At 45.8% G+C, this 14478-nt stretch overlaps 1 long non-coding RNA gene across 1 annotated transcript in view; it reads left to right on the forward strand.

The window, feature by feature from the left end:
* The window catches only part of LOC112390425 (uncharacterized), a 65282-nt gene that overhangs the window by 17832 nt on the left and 32972 nt on the right, over nucleotides 1-14478 (forward strand). The window contains exon 3 of the long non-coding RNA XR_003001275.1: nucleotides 11307-11388. This is a non-coding gene — a long non-coding RNA (uncharacterized LOC112390425). The remainder of the gene's footprint in view (nucleotides 1-11306; nucleotides 11389-14478) is intronic.

Raw genomic sequence — 14478 nt, forward strand, 5'->3', positions numbered from 1 at the left:
TACCGCAAAAAAAAAAAAAAAAAAAGCTTATCTCACTAGGTTATACCCCAGGGGCTGTGGGTGAGGGGGACGGACCTTGCATTTCATAGCCGAAAAGTCTTGTTAAAGTGTTCTAAACACAAGAATAATTTCACCCCCTTCCCTTCTCCTGTGCCAGTGTGGCTCAGACTTAGGTCGGCTGGAGGACAACTCCACTGCCCCCGCTACATGAGTGTTTGGAGCCCATATTTGGCACGGGGCTAGAGAAATTTGTGTTTGTTCCTTGAGGACAAATTGGACATACAAACACGGCTTTATAAACTGTGTAACTTTAAACTAAACATAGGCTCTGATTTCAGGGTAGACATATCACATGTTTTTCCACTTAGTAATTTGAGTACCCCCTGCCCCTATGTGCAGGAAGCCCAGCACTCCCCACCGCGACCCCGCTCTGAGTGCTGTTACTTGCTTCTGTTCTTGTTCACTGGTTGAACTAGGGAAACATTGTTCCTACACAATCTGATGGGTCATTTTCTAGTGCCACGGGGACCACTGCCTAGGCCACAACAGTGATGCACACTCGGGCTTCCCAACTCTTAGTTCAGCGGTCCCCAAGCTTTTTGGCACCAGGGACCGGTTTTGTGGAAGACAGTTTTTCTTTTTTCATTTTTTTTTTTTTTTTTTGGTGGTACGCAGGCCTCTCACTGTTGTGGCCTCTCCCGTTGCGGAGCACAGGCTCCGGATGCGCAGGCTCAGCGGCCATGGTTCACGGGCCCAGCCGCTCCGCGGCATGTGGGATCTTCCCGGACCGGGGCACGAACCCGTGTCCCCTGAATTGGAAGGCGGACTCTTAACCACTGCGCCACCAGGGAAGCCCGGAAGACAGTTTTTCCACGGACCGGGGTGGCGGGGTGGGGAGATGGTTTCGGGATGATTCAAGCACGTTACGTTTATTGTGCATTTTATTTCTATTATTATTACATTGTAATATATAATGAAATCATTATACAACTCACCATAATGCAGAATCAGTGGGAGCCCTGAGCTTGTTTTCACTTGCTACTCACTGATAGGGTTTTTTTTGTTTTCTTAAAATTTATTTATTTTATTTATTTTTGGCTGCGTTGGGTCTTCGTTGCTGCACACGGGCTTTCTCTAGTTGCGGCGAGCGGGGTCTACCCTTCGTTGCAGTGTGTGGGCTTCAGTAGTTGTGGCTCACGGGCTCTAGAGCGCAGGCTCAGTAGTTGTGGCGCACAGGCTTAGTTGCTCTGCGGCATGTGGGATCTTCCCAGACCAGGGCTCGAACCCGTGTCCCCTGCATTGGCAGGCGGATTCTTAACCATCTGCGCCACCAGGGAAGTCCCTACTGATAGGGTTTTGAAGTGAGTCTGCAAGCAATTGATTTATTATGGTCTCTGTGCAGTCAGACCTCTCTGCTAAGGGTAATCTGTATTTGCAGCTGCTCCCCAGCGCCAGCATCACCGCCTCAGCTCCACGTCAGTCATCAGGCATTACATTCTCATAAGGAGCACACAACCTAGATCCCTCGCATGCACAGTTCACAGTAGGGTTTGCTCTCCTATGAGAATCTAACGCCGCTGCTGATCTGACAGGAGACGGAGCTCAGCCGATAATGCGAGCGATGGGGAGTGGCTGTAAATAGAGATGAAGCTTCGCTCGCTCGCCCAGCCACCACTCACCTCCTGCTGTGCGGCCTGGTTCCTAACAGGCCACGGACAGGTACCGGTCCATGGCCCAGGAGTTGGGGACCCGTGTCTTAGTTCACACAGGTTTGGGCAGGGTCCTCCAGTGTGACTATGGTGCCAAGGGCCTGGGTCAGGGCCATGTCCAGCCTCAGCCCCTTAAACCTTTAGGCACTGGTATTGAGCCTGGCCACTTGACCAGATGACTTTGCTCACAGAGGCTTCCCTTTCGGGAACTTTAGGGTTCTTTCCTCCTGTCGGATCTCTGTTAGAACCTTCTCAGTCTCTCAGAGATAACTTACTTAATATTAAACAGTGTGAAAAAGAATTCCAGTCTCACTCTCTTTCCTACCGGGTAGTGTCTTGGGCCCTTGAGGTCCATTTGCCCCGTCCTCCTCATCCACCAGCTCTGCCGACCAAGGGAGTATTGGGGTAGGGGTGGGAGATGGGGAGGGTGTGATGGGAAGGAGAGAGCCTTTGTGGGACCTCAAAGGGTGCTGGAGAGGGGACACTTAAGGCTCAGAGGAGAGTCAAAGAAGGTTTGCTCCCAGGGAGCTATGTACCTACAGAGAGAAGAAAACTGGCAGATCCTTGCCCCCTTGCTGCCTGTCCCACTCTTCCTCCCACCTCTGCCACCCCGATCCTAAGTCAAGCCCAAAGAGTCTTCTCAGGTTTCTGTGGGTTCATGGAATCATCTTCAATCATGAATACACTTCTAGGAGTGGCTGGCTCTGGTTGTTTAAAAAATCTGTACCATACTGTACACTTTGCCCTGCAGCTTGCATTTCTCACTTAAGAGATCTGTTTCATGGACATTTCTGTAGTTCAGTAGTTATACCTTGGACTCATTCTTTTTTTTTTTTTTGCTGTGCTGTGCAGCACGTGGGATCTTAGTTCCCCGACCAGGGATCAAACCTGTGACGCTGCAGTGGAAGCTCGGAGTCCTAACTACTGGACCCCCAGGGAGGGAATTCCTTGGACTCGTTCTTTTAACAGCTGCATGGTGCTCCACAGTGGTTTTAACCACTCCTCTGCTGATGATCTTTCAGTTTCCACTTTTTCTGACATACGATACATGCTACAGAGGGCATGTTTGTATTTTTTTTTTTTTTTTTTTTTTTTTTTTGCGGTACGCGGGCCTCTCACTGTTGTGGCTCTCCTGTTGCGGAGCACAGGCTCTGGACGCACAGGCTCAGCGGCCATGGCTCACGGGCCTAGCCCCTCCACGGCATGTGGGATCTTCCGGGACCGGGGCACAAACCCGTGTCCCCTGCATCGGCAGGTGGACTCTCAACCACTGCGCCACCAGGGAAGCCCTCATGTTTGTATTTATATCCTTATGTACTTGGTGGTTTTATTTCTATGGGTTTGAGTCCAAGAAAAGATACAAAGGATAAAACACCACCAAATAAAAAAAAAAAAAACAAGAACAAAATAAAACGAATAGATAAAAGCAGTCCACAGAGCCGAGTGTCTTTTCTTGTCAGGCAGGAGAACCCACCAGGGGAGACACTGACTGACTCTTTCATGGAGGGGCATAAGTCAGGGATTTCTAACTGCTAGAAAGGGGCTGTTCATAATGTTTATGCTGATTAAAAGTTGCAAGCTTGTACCCTGGAGAGACCGGAGAGAGTCCACAGGTTTGTACACGGTTGGTGAAGACAAGTCCCATCATTCCAAGAGAGTCTTAAGTTAGGTTCACTAAGGATTGGGCATAGCAGTGTTACTCAATATTCATAACCATTTAAAATCTTCGGCTGGTTAGAAAGAGTTGTGGTGAAACACAGCATTCAGTTTTGGTATTTCCTAGGCAGGTGCTGGTAAGATTTCTTTTACATGGGATTGCTGGGTGGAAGAGTATGTGTGTGGGAGGGGCGCAGAGTTCATTTATGATATTATGGTGAACAGGTTCGGTAGAGAGACAGAGGCAGAATGCAGATCAGAGTGTGGTGTGCCCTTCGAGAAATAAGGCTGGGAAGGGAACAGAGAGGGGGCCATGGCTGGAGATGGGTGACCAGTAGGCACCATGAGAGGTAGAAGTTGAGATGCTGGAGAATGGGATTGTTAAGTGTTGAGGGGAAGACCCCGAGGGAAGAAATAAAATCCAGAAAACGTGGGGAGGAACTGGCTGTAGATCATGGATGCTCACAGGGGGTGGGGCCACAACACTGTAGACATTACAATGGTGTGTGGCCCTTCGAAGGGCCACATACACAAACAGATACACCAAGGTATTAAAATCTCATGTAGTAGGGGCAGAAAGCAATCAGGAAATAAAGGTGTCTTAAAGGCTTTGTAAAGGGGCAATCATAGAAAAAAAGGTAGAGAGACATGACTTGGGGTGTGATTTCCCTAGCAGTACTCTGCTTGGTTGCTGATACAAGACAAATCAAAGGTTGGAATCATCCAGAACATTATTCTGAGGCTCCGTCTGGCAGAGGCTGATGTGAGCCCCTCCCTCGTTCTTAGCTCCCCAACATCAGTGGTAGAACAGGTATGGACCCACACTTGTATGTTACCAGTTAGCATATTACGTAAACATGGTGTTAAGAAAGCCCTCCTAGATTCCCTTTCCATGAGATTGACATCTTGAAACTACTTGGATTTACTTGTTCTGAAGCTGGCTCTTCTCAACATTTCTGTAAAGAGGTTGAGAGGTTAATCCTGGGCCTTCCTGCAGACCCCACTGCTAATCTCTGTTTCTCAGGGATCCAATCTCCAACCCCTGGCCTCTCTTTTCAGGACTGAACTGCAAGGCCAGACCCATGGAGTCTCGGACTTCTCACTCCATCTTAGAGAAACAAAGGTTAAGGGACAAATGAGTTGTGGGGTTCATCAGAGGGTACAAGGGATACACAAATTCTACTCCTTCTGTGGGATCCCTGCCAACATCCCTAAACCAGCCTAAACTCTTTGTTCTAACGTTTACCTTATAATCCTGTAGTATTCAGATCTCTTAATCACACTGATTTCCAGATAATTTTCATGTCTTATCTACTGCTGATGAAGCTCTTTGCTCTACCCTGTGTTGAACCATATTTAAAAGCAATCACGGGCTTCCCTGGTGGCGCAGTGGTTGAGAGGCCGCCTGCCGATGCAGGGGACACGGGTTTGTGCCCCGGTCCGGGAAGATCCCACATGCTGCGGAACGGCTGGGCCCGTGAGCCATGGCCGCTGAGCCTACGCGTCCGGAGCCTGTGCTTCGCAACGGGAGAGGCCAAGACTCTGCGCTCCCAGTGCAGGGGGCCTGGGTACCATACCTGGTCAGGGAATAGATCCCACGTGCCCTAACTAAAAGATCCTGCATGCCGCAATTAAGACACAGCGCAGCCAAATACATAAACACACAAATAAATAAAGTGATCACTAACCCAAAGCTGTTCCATGTAACAGATTTGTACTGAGGGTTTGAAAAGGCAGTAGCCAGGGCAGGGACTAGGGTGAGGTGAGTGAGGCACGTACCTTGGGTGCAGCATTTAAGGTGCACTCCAAAACCCGGTAATCAAGGTAAATAGTATTTTAATGAAATATTTGAAAAAATAAAAATTAATGCAAAAAATCCACAATCAACAAAATATTAAAATTTTAAAGACAGGATCAGTTGTAAGACTTAATATTAGGCATCTACATATATTCTGAAAAAATTTTTTTAATAAATTTATTTATTTATTTATTATTTTTGGCTGCGATGGGTCTTTGTTGCTGAGCACCAGCTTTCTCTAGTTGCGGGGAGCGGGGGCTACTCTTTGTTGTGGTGCGTGGGCTTCTCATTGCGGTGGCTTCTCTTGTTGCAGAGCACAGGCTCTAGGCGTGGGCTTCAGTAGTTGCGGTTCACGGGCTCTAGGCGTGGGCTTCAGTAGTTGTGGCACACGGGCTTAGTTGCTCCATGGCATGTGGGATCTTCCCGGACCAGGGCTCGAACCCATGTCCCCTGCATTGGCAGGTGGACTCTTAACCATTGCGTCAACAGGGAAGTCCGCTGAAAATTTTTGCAATTGTTTCTGCCACCAGAAATTGCTCTCTGGCTAACTTGACCCCCAGTACCCTCATACCCAACCCAGGATTAATGGGGGCCGTTTGCTTGCTTCTCATACAGATTTTCAATCAGTCTTACTGTGTTCAGTCTTACCTACACCCCTGTCTTCAGGGGTCATTGATACTCTAATTTCTGAGCCTTTCTGGGGATCTGTGCTGATTGCCCCATGCACACCCTGGAGCCATTTGATATTTTTTCTTAATCATCCATTATTTTATTTATTCTTTATTTAAAAAAATTGGACTATAGTTGATTTACAATGTTGTGTTAGTTTCAGGTATACAGCAAAGTGATTCAGGGGTGTGTGTGTGTATTTTTCAGATTCATTTCCATTATGGGTTAAGTTTGCTGTAGGAGGGTGGACTCCAGCATCTATCAGTTCATCATCTTGTAATCAGTATTGTGTATTTATTCTCTACCAAATCCCCCAGTAGCGATGACCAAAAAGGTATTTTAAAACAGTCTTGTGATTCTTAAACTCTGATCAAAGAAGCAAAAAGTAGTTTAACCAATATATCCTGTTTTACCAGTTTGTTGCAAAATTAGGTTACACCCTTTTCAATTTTTTTTTTTTTTTTTTTTGGCCACACCACTGCATGGCATGCAGGATCCTATTCCCGGACCAGGGAATCCTATTCCCAGACCAGGGATCGAACCTGTGCCCCCTGTGGTGGAAGTGTGGAGTCTCAACCACTGGACCACCACGGAAGTCCCTCCGTTCAATATTTAGATTAAACTATTATTTACCTCCACCCTGACTATTAGGATGTTTTTCCGTCTCCAGGATCCTTCTTCCACGATGACAGTTAACAGTTCTGTAGTATTTACTTTGGGCCAGTCATTCTTCTAAGTGCTTTTTAACATATATTAGCTCATAATAACTCCAGACTCCTCAGGGAAGCTTTTTAAGTGTAATGGGTTAGTACTTGTCATTATTATCTTGAGGAGAGCAAAATCTGAAAGTCTGCTCAGTCTGCCAGAGATTCCTGGGTGTGTGTTTGTGTGTGTGTGTGTGTGTGTGTGTGTGTGTGTGTGTGTGTGTTGACTGTTGTTGCCCTTAATCAACTATGGATTGCTGGTGAATCTCAGGTTGCCTAATGATTTTGATCCTTGTCTACTGATAAGTGACCCATTGAACACCAGTCAAGGAGAGTATCATATCCTCTTGGACAGTGATTGGTTAAGAGGTGGACACATGGCCCAAGCTGGGCCAATCAGAGCCAAAGATGCTTACTTCTGGGACTTGGATGGAAATACAGAGAATGAAGTCTCTGTGTTTCCACCGTGGCTCCCAAGCTTGTAGACTATAGGCCTGTTGACTGCAGTGCGCTCCACTTAGAGAAACCCTAACAGAGAATAAAGCCAACATAGAGGAAAGCAAAGCTGGGTCGTGGAGGGAGAGAGAGAGACTGAGACCTGATGATACTGTTTGAACCCCTTGATCCAGCCACATGACTGCTCCTGACTTTTCAAATTACAGGAACGAATCAATGTCATCAATGTCTTTTCCTTTTTTATCTTTTTGGCCGCACCACGCAGCATGCGGGATCTTAGTTCCCCGACCATGGATCAAACCCATGCCCCCTGCAGTGGAAGCATGGAGTCCTAAACACTGGACCGCCAGGGAAGTCCTGTCATTTCCTTTTTTTTGGCTGCATTGGGTCTTTGTTGCTGCACGCGGGCTTTCTCTACTTGTGGCAACCGGGGGCTGGCTACTCTTTGTTGTGGTGCATGGGCTCTAGGGCGTGGGCTTCAGTAGTTGTGGCGCATGGGCTTAGTTGCTCCGTGGCATGTGGGATCTTCTCGGACCAGGGCTTGAACCTGTGTCCCCTGCACTGGCAGGCGGATTCTTAACCACTGTGCCACCAGGGAAGTCACAAAGAGATTTTTCTTTTTTAAAAACCACTTTGAACTGACTTTCTGTTACATGGATATAAAGAATCCTGGAAAATGCAAGGGGTAAGACAGTGACACAGTCTGTAGGCTGGAGCACCTGGGCGCCTGTGATCTGGGTCTAAGAGATAGTGACTTAAAACAATGTGCCAGCCTGTGAGCGGTGTTCTCTCCAGGCAGCCCAGGATCTGTGTGAGTCTGGATGTGGATTTCTCACTATCTTCCTAGGGTCCTTTTCCAGATGGTACTCTTTTCTTAATTGCTGGGACCTTCTCCTCTCAGGGGCGGGAGCCTGGCATCTCCTGGCTTTTTCCCTATTTCTGGAACCTCTCTGGGTGAGTCTGTTAGTTTAAAAGCCACTGCATTTGGGTATGGGAAGACTGCCCAGTGACTGGCCTTATATTTGGCTCACTATTTAATATTTCTTTTTTCCCCCTTATATATAACTGGAAGTAGAAATTTTCTGTTTTTTTTTTTTTTTTTTTTTTTTTTCTGGACAACTGTGGTGGGTTTTTTGTTTGTTTGTTTTTTGGTTTTGGAGGGGGCGTGGCGGTGGTGAGGTTTTGCCCTGGTGCCTGCCTGCTAAGCTTAGGAGGGGTGGCAAGGCAGTTCTGTCCACCAGCTGTCCTAGAGGAACTACTTTAAAGTAGGTCTTCTTACAAATGAACATATCTATGAAACAGAAATAGACTACAGACATAGAGAACAGACTTGTGGTTGCCAAGGGGGAGGGGGCGTGGGGGAGAGAAGGATTAGGAGTTTGGGGTTAACAGATGCAAACTAGTATATATAGGATGGATAAACAACAAGGCCCTACTGCATAGCACAGGGAACTATATTCAATATCCTGTAATTAAACCGTAATGGAAAAGAATATATGTATGTTTAACTGAATCACTGCTGTACAGCAGAAATTAACACAACATTGTAAATCAACCATACTTCAATAAAAAAAAGAGTAGGTCTCCTTTTTTGGGATGTGGCCTCTCCCATTCCAATTGTATTTGTTCACAGATAATATTCCAAATCTTTTCATCACTAGGTAGAGAGCACCTGTCCACTGGCCAACTAGTTTATGTTAATTTCATAGTAATATTTGTTATCTTTCCCATAGTTCCTGGCATCTGGAAACATTTTTGTGGGCAGTGACAATAGTTAACCAGTATGTTTTGGGAGGTGTATTTTGAGTGCGGTTTTCTAAATCTCTCTTACACAAATCCACTCTAAAGCACTAATCTATGAGCAGTTTTGTGGTCTCCACCCAACATCAAAAAGTAGCATGTAAAGCCAGTAACATCATGAAGGTTTCACTGATTCATGTTCCAAAAATGTCACAACTCCTGCTCAGGCCACAGCGTCAACACTATATGTATATTCAGTGATTTATTTTATAAAGGAGTAAGTCCTTTTTTTTTTTTTTTTTTTTTTTTTTTTTTTTTTGTGGTACACGGGCCTCTCACTGCTGTGGCCTCTCCCGTTGCGGAGCACAGGCTCCAGACGTGCAGGCTCAGTGGCCATGGCTCATGGGCCCAGCCGCTCCACGGCATGTGGGATCTTCCCAGACCGGGGCACGAACCCGTGTCCCCTGCATCGGCAGGCGGACTCTCAACCACTGCGTCACCAGGGAAGCCCTCTTTCTTTTTTAAAAATATTTATTTACTTATTTTTGGCTGCGTTGGGTCTTTGTTGCGGTGCGCGGGCTTTTCATTGCGGTGGTTTCTCTTGTTGCGGAGCACGGGCTGTAGGCGCACGGGCTTCAGTAGTTGTGGCACGCGGGCTCAGTAGTTGTGGCTCTTGGGCTCTAGAGCGCAGGCTCAGTAGTTGTGGTGCATGGGCTTAGTTGCTCCACGGCAAGTGGGATCTTCCCAGACCAGGGCTCGAACCCGTGTCCCCTGTATTGGTAGGTGATTCTTAACCACTGCGCCACCAGGGAAGCCCCTCCTCATTTATTTCTTTAATGTTTTTGTCCCTTGCATCAGATGTTACGGTCTTTAAGATTATGCCCTGAGGCAGTTTTAGAAGATACCCAGAAATTCTGTGAGACTATCCTTTGAAAGGTGCGGGTCTATGTCTTTCCCTCGCCCCAAACCTCGGCGGGTTTGTAACTCCCTTGTAATCAATAGAGTGTGATGGAAATGACGAATGTGTGAATCCTGAGGCCAAGAGTAAATGCTTGCAGCTTCTACCTTGTTTGCCAAACACTTGGTTTTGGAGCCCTGAGCTGTAAGGTAAGAAGTCTGAGCCCAGGCCATAGTGAGAGGTTACGTGTAGGTGCTACGATCAATAGCTCCAAGCGGAGGTCTCAGCAGACAGTCAGCCTTATACACGAGACATGGAAGTAAAGGCGCCTCCATGTGAATCCAGCCTCCAGCAGTCAGGCCTTCCAGCCCTGGAGCCTTCCCAGCTGAGGCCCCAGGGGTCATGCAGCGGAAACGGGCCTTTTCTGCTGGCCCCGTCTGGATCTCTGACCCACAGAATCTGGGAGCAAAAGAAAATGTTTGTTTTAAGCCTTTACGTTTTGGGTTAACTTGTTATATATATACATACATACATATACACATCTTTATATTCATATTTATTCGATTTATTTATTTTTATTGAAGTATAGTAAATTTACAATTCTGTGTTAGTTTCAAGTATACAGCAAAGTGATTCAGTTATATATATATATTTTTTCAGGTTCTTTTTCATTGTAAGTTATTATAAGATATTGAGTATAGGGAATTCCCTGGCGGTCCAGTGTTTAGGACCCTGTGCTCTCACTGCCAAGGACCCAGGTTCGATCCCTGGTCAAAGATCTCACAAGCCACGTGGTGTGGCCAAAAAAAAAACAAAACAAAACTGAGTATAGTTCCCGTGGGTTAACTTGTTATAAAGCAATAGTAATCAGAACACAGTCCTAAACTGAGTCTTCCACCCTTCTCTGTACAACTAAAAGTTTGGAGGGCAGTGATGGAGAACTCATGGTCCCTGTAGGCCCACTGGCTCCCAAGAAGAAAAAAATGGTGGAGCTGAGTCAAGGGTTCCCTTTTAATCTTCCCGTAATTACCAATGAGATATGTCATTTTTGAATGGATTAACTTTCTTCCTCATCAAAGAAATATCAGGAGAAGGGGACAAGCGTTCACCTCTGTCAAGAAGGGTGTTTTAGGGGCTTCCCTGGTGGCGCAGTGGTTGAGAATCTGCCTGTCAATGCAGGGGACACGGGTTCGAGCCCTGGTCCGGGAAGATCCCACATGCCGTGGAGCAACTAAGCCCGTGCGCCACAACTACTGAGCCTGCGCGTCTGGAGCCTGTGCTCTGCAACAAGAGAGGCCGCGATAGTGCGAGGCCCACGCACCGCGATGAAGAGTGGCCCCCGCTTGCCGCAACTAGAGAAAGCCCGCGCGCAGCAACGAAGACCCAACGCAGCTAAAAATAAATAAAATTAATTAATTAATTTAAAAAATAAAGAGGGGTGTTTTAAAGGGTTTATTCTGCATCTCCTCTCCCCCTAAGTTATTTCAGTTGACTATTTCTTTTTGTTATAGTGTCGTAATATAAATTATAGTAAAGTTAAAAGAATGAGTTGTAATACATTTATGTTGTATAATTATATACAATATATATAATTAAGATGTTATAATAAAAGGTAAAAATTCTCGTATTTGTTTTCTCTTCAACTGTCTTATGTCCTTGGTTATCTCTTCACACAGGTATGCAGCATTATAACTCTGACTGGAAGCTCTGAGTACGTGGGCGGGGTTGTGGACGCATGGGCCTCACACAGGGAAACTGGTAAGTGAAAGGGCTCTGTTATTGGGAATACCCTTAAGTGTTAGAGCAGGGAGGGCTTTCCCCTGGAGCAGTTTCCTTCTGCAGAAAAGAACTGCCCCGTCTCCTGCTCTGTTATGAGCTGCTCACAATTCGAGGAGCTGGTTGGGGAAGGACTGGGGTCCCCACCGTTCAGTGTTAAGTTTCACTTAATCTCCCTATGTTCAGTCCCATCCCTCACCTCACTTCCTCTACTCTACCTGGTCTCCCCAAATCTGGAGCATCTCATTTCTTCATAAGGTAAACTTCCCCTCTCTTGTACAGAAGGTGCCAGCCTGCAAATATGGAACATGAGGGAAGGTAGTGGTCTGATCCCTCAGTAACACATGTCCAAGCACCTCCTCATTTTAGCCTCATGTCTCACCTGCTCTTTTTGTGGTACCTAGAATCTCCAAGGGCTGAGCCTTTCCAGTTCTGTGAGGTTTAATTGGCTCCTTTCCCAGTGGGCACCCCTATTCAGGGTTAGGAAGATTAAATTGCCCAAAGTTATACATCTAATCATGGAATTTAGACTCCATCTCAGGTTTGTCCGTCTTCAAACCTCTGTATTTCTTATTTTATAAAGCTAGAAAAAAGCCTGATAAGCCTGAGAAAATAGAATACCAGAAGAACCAATTTCAGAATATAGATGCAGGATTCCTAAATGTTAACAAACTGAATCTAGCACAATATTGAAAAATCTATACAAGGCAGGCAACTCAGTAAAGAAATGCAGAGTAAAATGAGATATCACTTTTGTGTGTATGTGATTAACTTAGCAGAGATTTTAAGAAAGATCCTACCCACTGTAGGCAGTGGATGGAGGAAACAGGCATTCCCATATGTTTCTGGTGTGAGAATAAATTGGCATCACCTTTCAAGGGGTCACTTTTACTATATGTAACAAAGTCTTAATATCCTCCATAACTTTTGGCCCAGAAGTTCCAGGGCCAAAATAAATTTTAAAAATTTATTTTCAGGAAACAATCATGATAGGCACAAACATTTAGCTATGAGGATATTAATATCAATGTTATCTATAATATTGAAAAATGAATAACAATGTATCTGTTCACCACCATGGGCTTGATAAAAATAAACTATAATACCAAACAAAATAATGTTGGAAAATAGTTTTAATAATATGAAAATATGATAACGATACATTAAGTGAAATACATAGGTTCAGAATGGTATGTTCTCATTGTATTGCAATTTGTCTGTGCAAGTGATGAAAACTGAACTAAAAGTGGCTGAAGAGAAAGAAAAGGAATGTACTGATTCATAGTACTAGAAAGTCAGGGCGTGTAATACCTCAGGCAAGTTGGGTCCAGGCACTCATGGATCATCACGAGAAATCTATTTCCATCTCTTAATTTGTATTTTGTGTTGGTTTTACTTTCACATAGACTCTCCATGAGAGCTGTTAAAGAGGGTGTATTAGTCAGTGTCTTCCAGAGAAACAGAGCCAAGGGGACCCGGAAAGCTGATGGTGTAGATTCTAGGCTGAGTCTGAGGCCTGAGAACCAGGAGTGCTGAGAGTAAAAGATTGATGTCCAAACTCAAGTTGTCAGGTAGAGAGTGGACTCAGCCTTCCTCCACCTTTTTGTTCTATTCAGCTCTCAATGGATTTGATAGGTCCACCCACGCTGGGGAGGGCTGTCTTCTTTACTCAGTCCACTAATTCAAATGCTAATCTCTTCTTGGAACACCTACAGGCACACCCAGAGATAATTTTTAGCCAGTTATCTGGGCACCCCTGTTGCCCAGTCAAGTTGACACATAAAATTAACCATCACAAGTCCACCCCCTGTCAAGTTGACACTCATACATATCTCCTTAAACCATACTAATCTCCAAGTAAAGAATAACAAAGGTTGGGCTTCCCTGGTGGCGCAGTGGTTGAGACTCCGCCTGCCGCTGCAGGGGACGCGGGTTCGTGCCCCGGTCCGGGAAGATCCCACATGCCGCGGAGAGGCTGGGCCCGTGAGCCATGGCCGCTGAGCCTGCGCGTCCGGAGCCTGTGCTCCGCAACGGGAGAGGCCACAGCAGTGAGAGGCCCGCGTACCACAAAAAAACCAAAAAACCCACAAAGGCTTAATTCCACCTGACACAACACAACTGTCCATACAACTGAAAATGCACTAGCCCCTTCCTCAGAAGGGAGGTAAAGTCCTTGAGTGATGTTTCCTCTCCTTGTTAACCCTCTAACTTAAACAGTATGATGTAGAATTAACAATACTTAAATATTATGATTTAAAGTCAATACATCTTATGTTGCATGATAAGGAAATAAGAGAGGAAAGAAGACAAAGATACTCCCACACAATCATAACAAAATAAGGAGGAAATCCTCCATGACAGTTACAATCCTCATTTCTCTAACTGGCCATGTGGCTGGTATTTATAACTACTTTCTCCTGCTACCCATTCTGTATTCCCTTTGCCTTCAACAAGCACCTGAGGTGGTCATCATCATTCTTTACTTGTAGGATGACCAAACCTTCATTTCTGAAGGGTCTGCACCATTAGTAGTCATGCCTGGGTTGGATTGTACTTTTCTATTGACCTTAATCATAGGACACAGTAATACTAAGAGATGTCTAAGGGATCTCCTGTATTCCACACATATTCTTCCTTACCTCCATCGTGGATAGTCCAATTTCCTCTTGGCAGCCAGGATCAATCACTCCAGCTAGCATAGTAACTCCCTTCTTTGCCTGTTGATTCAGTCATGAGATGCCCAAAGTGGCCAGGTGGCTCTCTTAACTTCCAGCTCATTGGAATCATTGTTATATCTCTTAGTGGAAGCATTCCTCCTTCTGGAACTAAGACCTGTAGGCCAGCAGAGCATAAGGTCACAGGAACAGGAAGCTAAAACTTTGCTAGTGGGTCATTAGGGGTTAGAGTGAGTGGTACCACTCCCATTTCCACCCCAATTCCTGGATCCGTGAATCCTGGCTATGGGAGAAACAGCACTGTGTATTGGACACTGACTCAGAGCATATACAGCCTCCTGGAGAACCTGGCCGCAGCCCTGAGAGGTGTTGCCACCTAGCTGGCACCGTAACTGAG

This window comes from Neophocaena asiaeorientalis, unplaced genomic scaffold (assembly GCF_003031525.2).
Source record: "Neophocaena asiaeorientalis asiaeorientalis breed wild unplaced genomic scaffold, Neophocaena_asiaeorientalis_V1.1 scaffold1189, whole genome shotgun sequence".
NCBI classification, from domain to species: domain Eukaryota; kingdom Metazoa; phylum Chordata; class Mammalia; order Artiodactyla; family Phocoenidae; genus Neophocaena; species Neophocaena asiaeorientalis.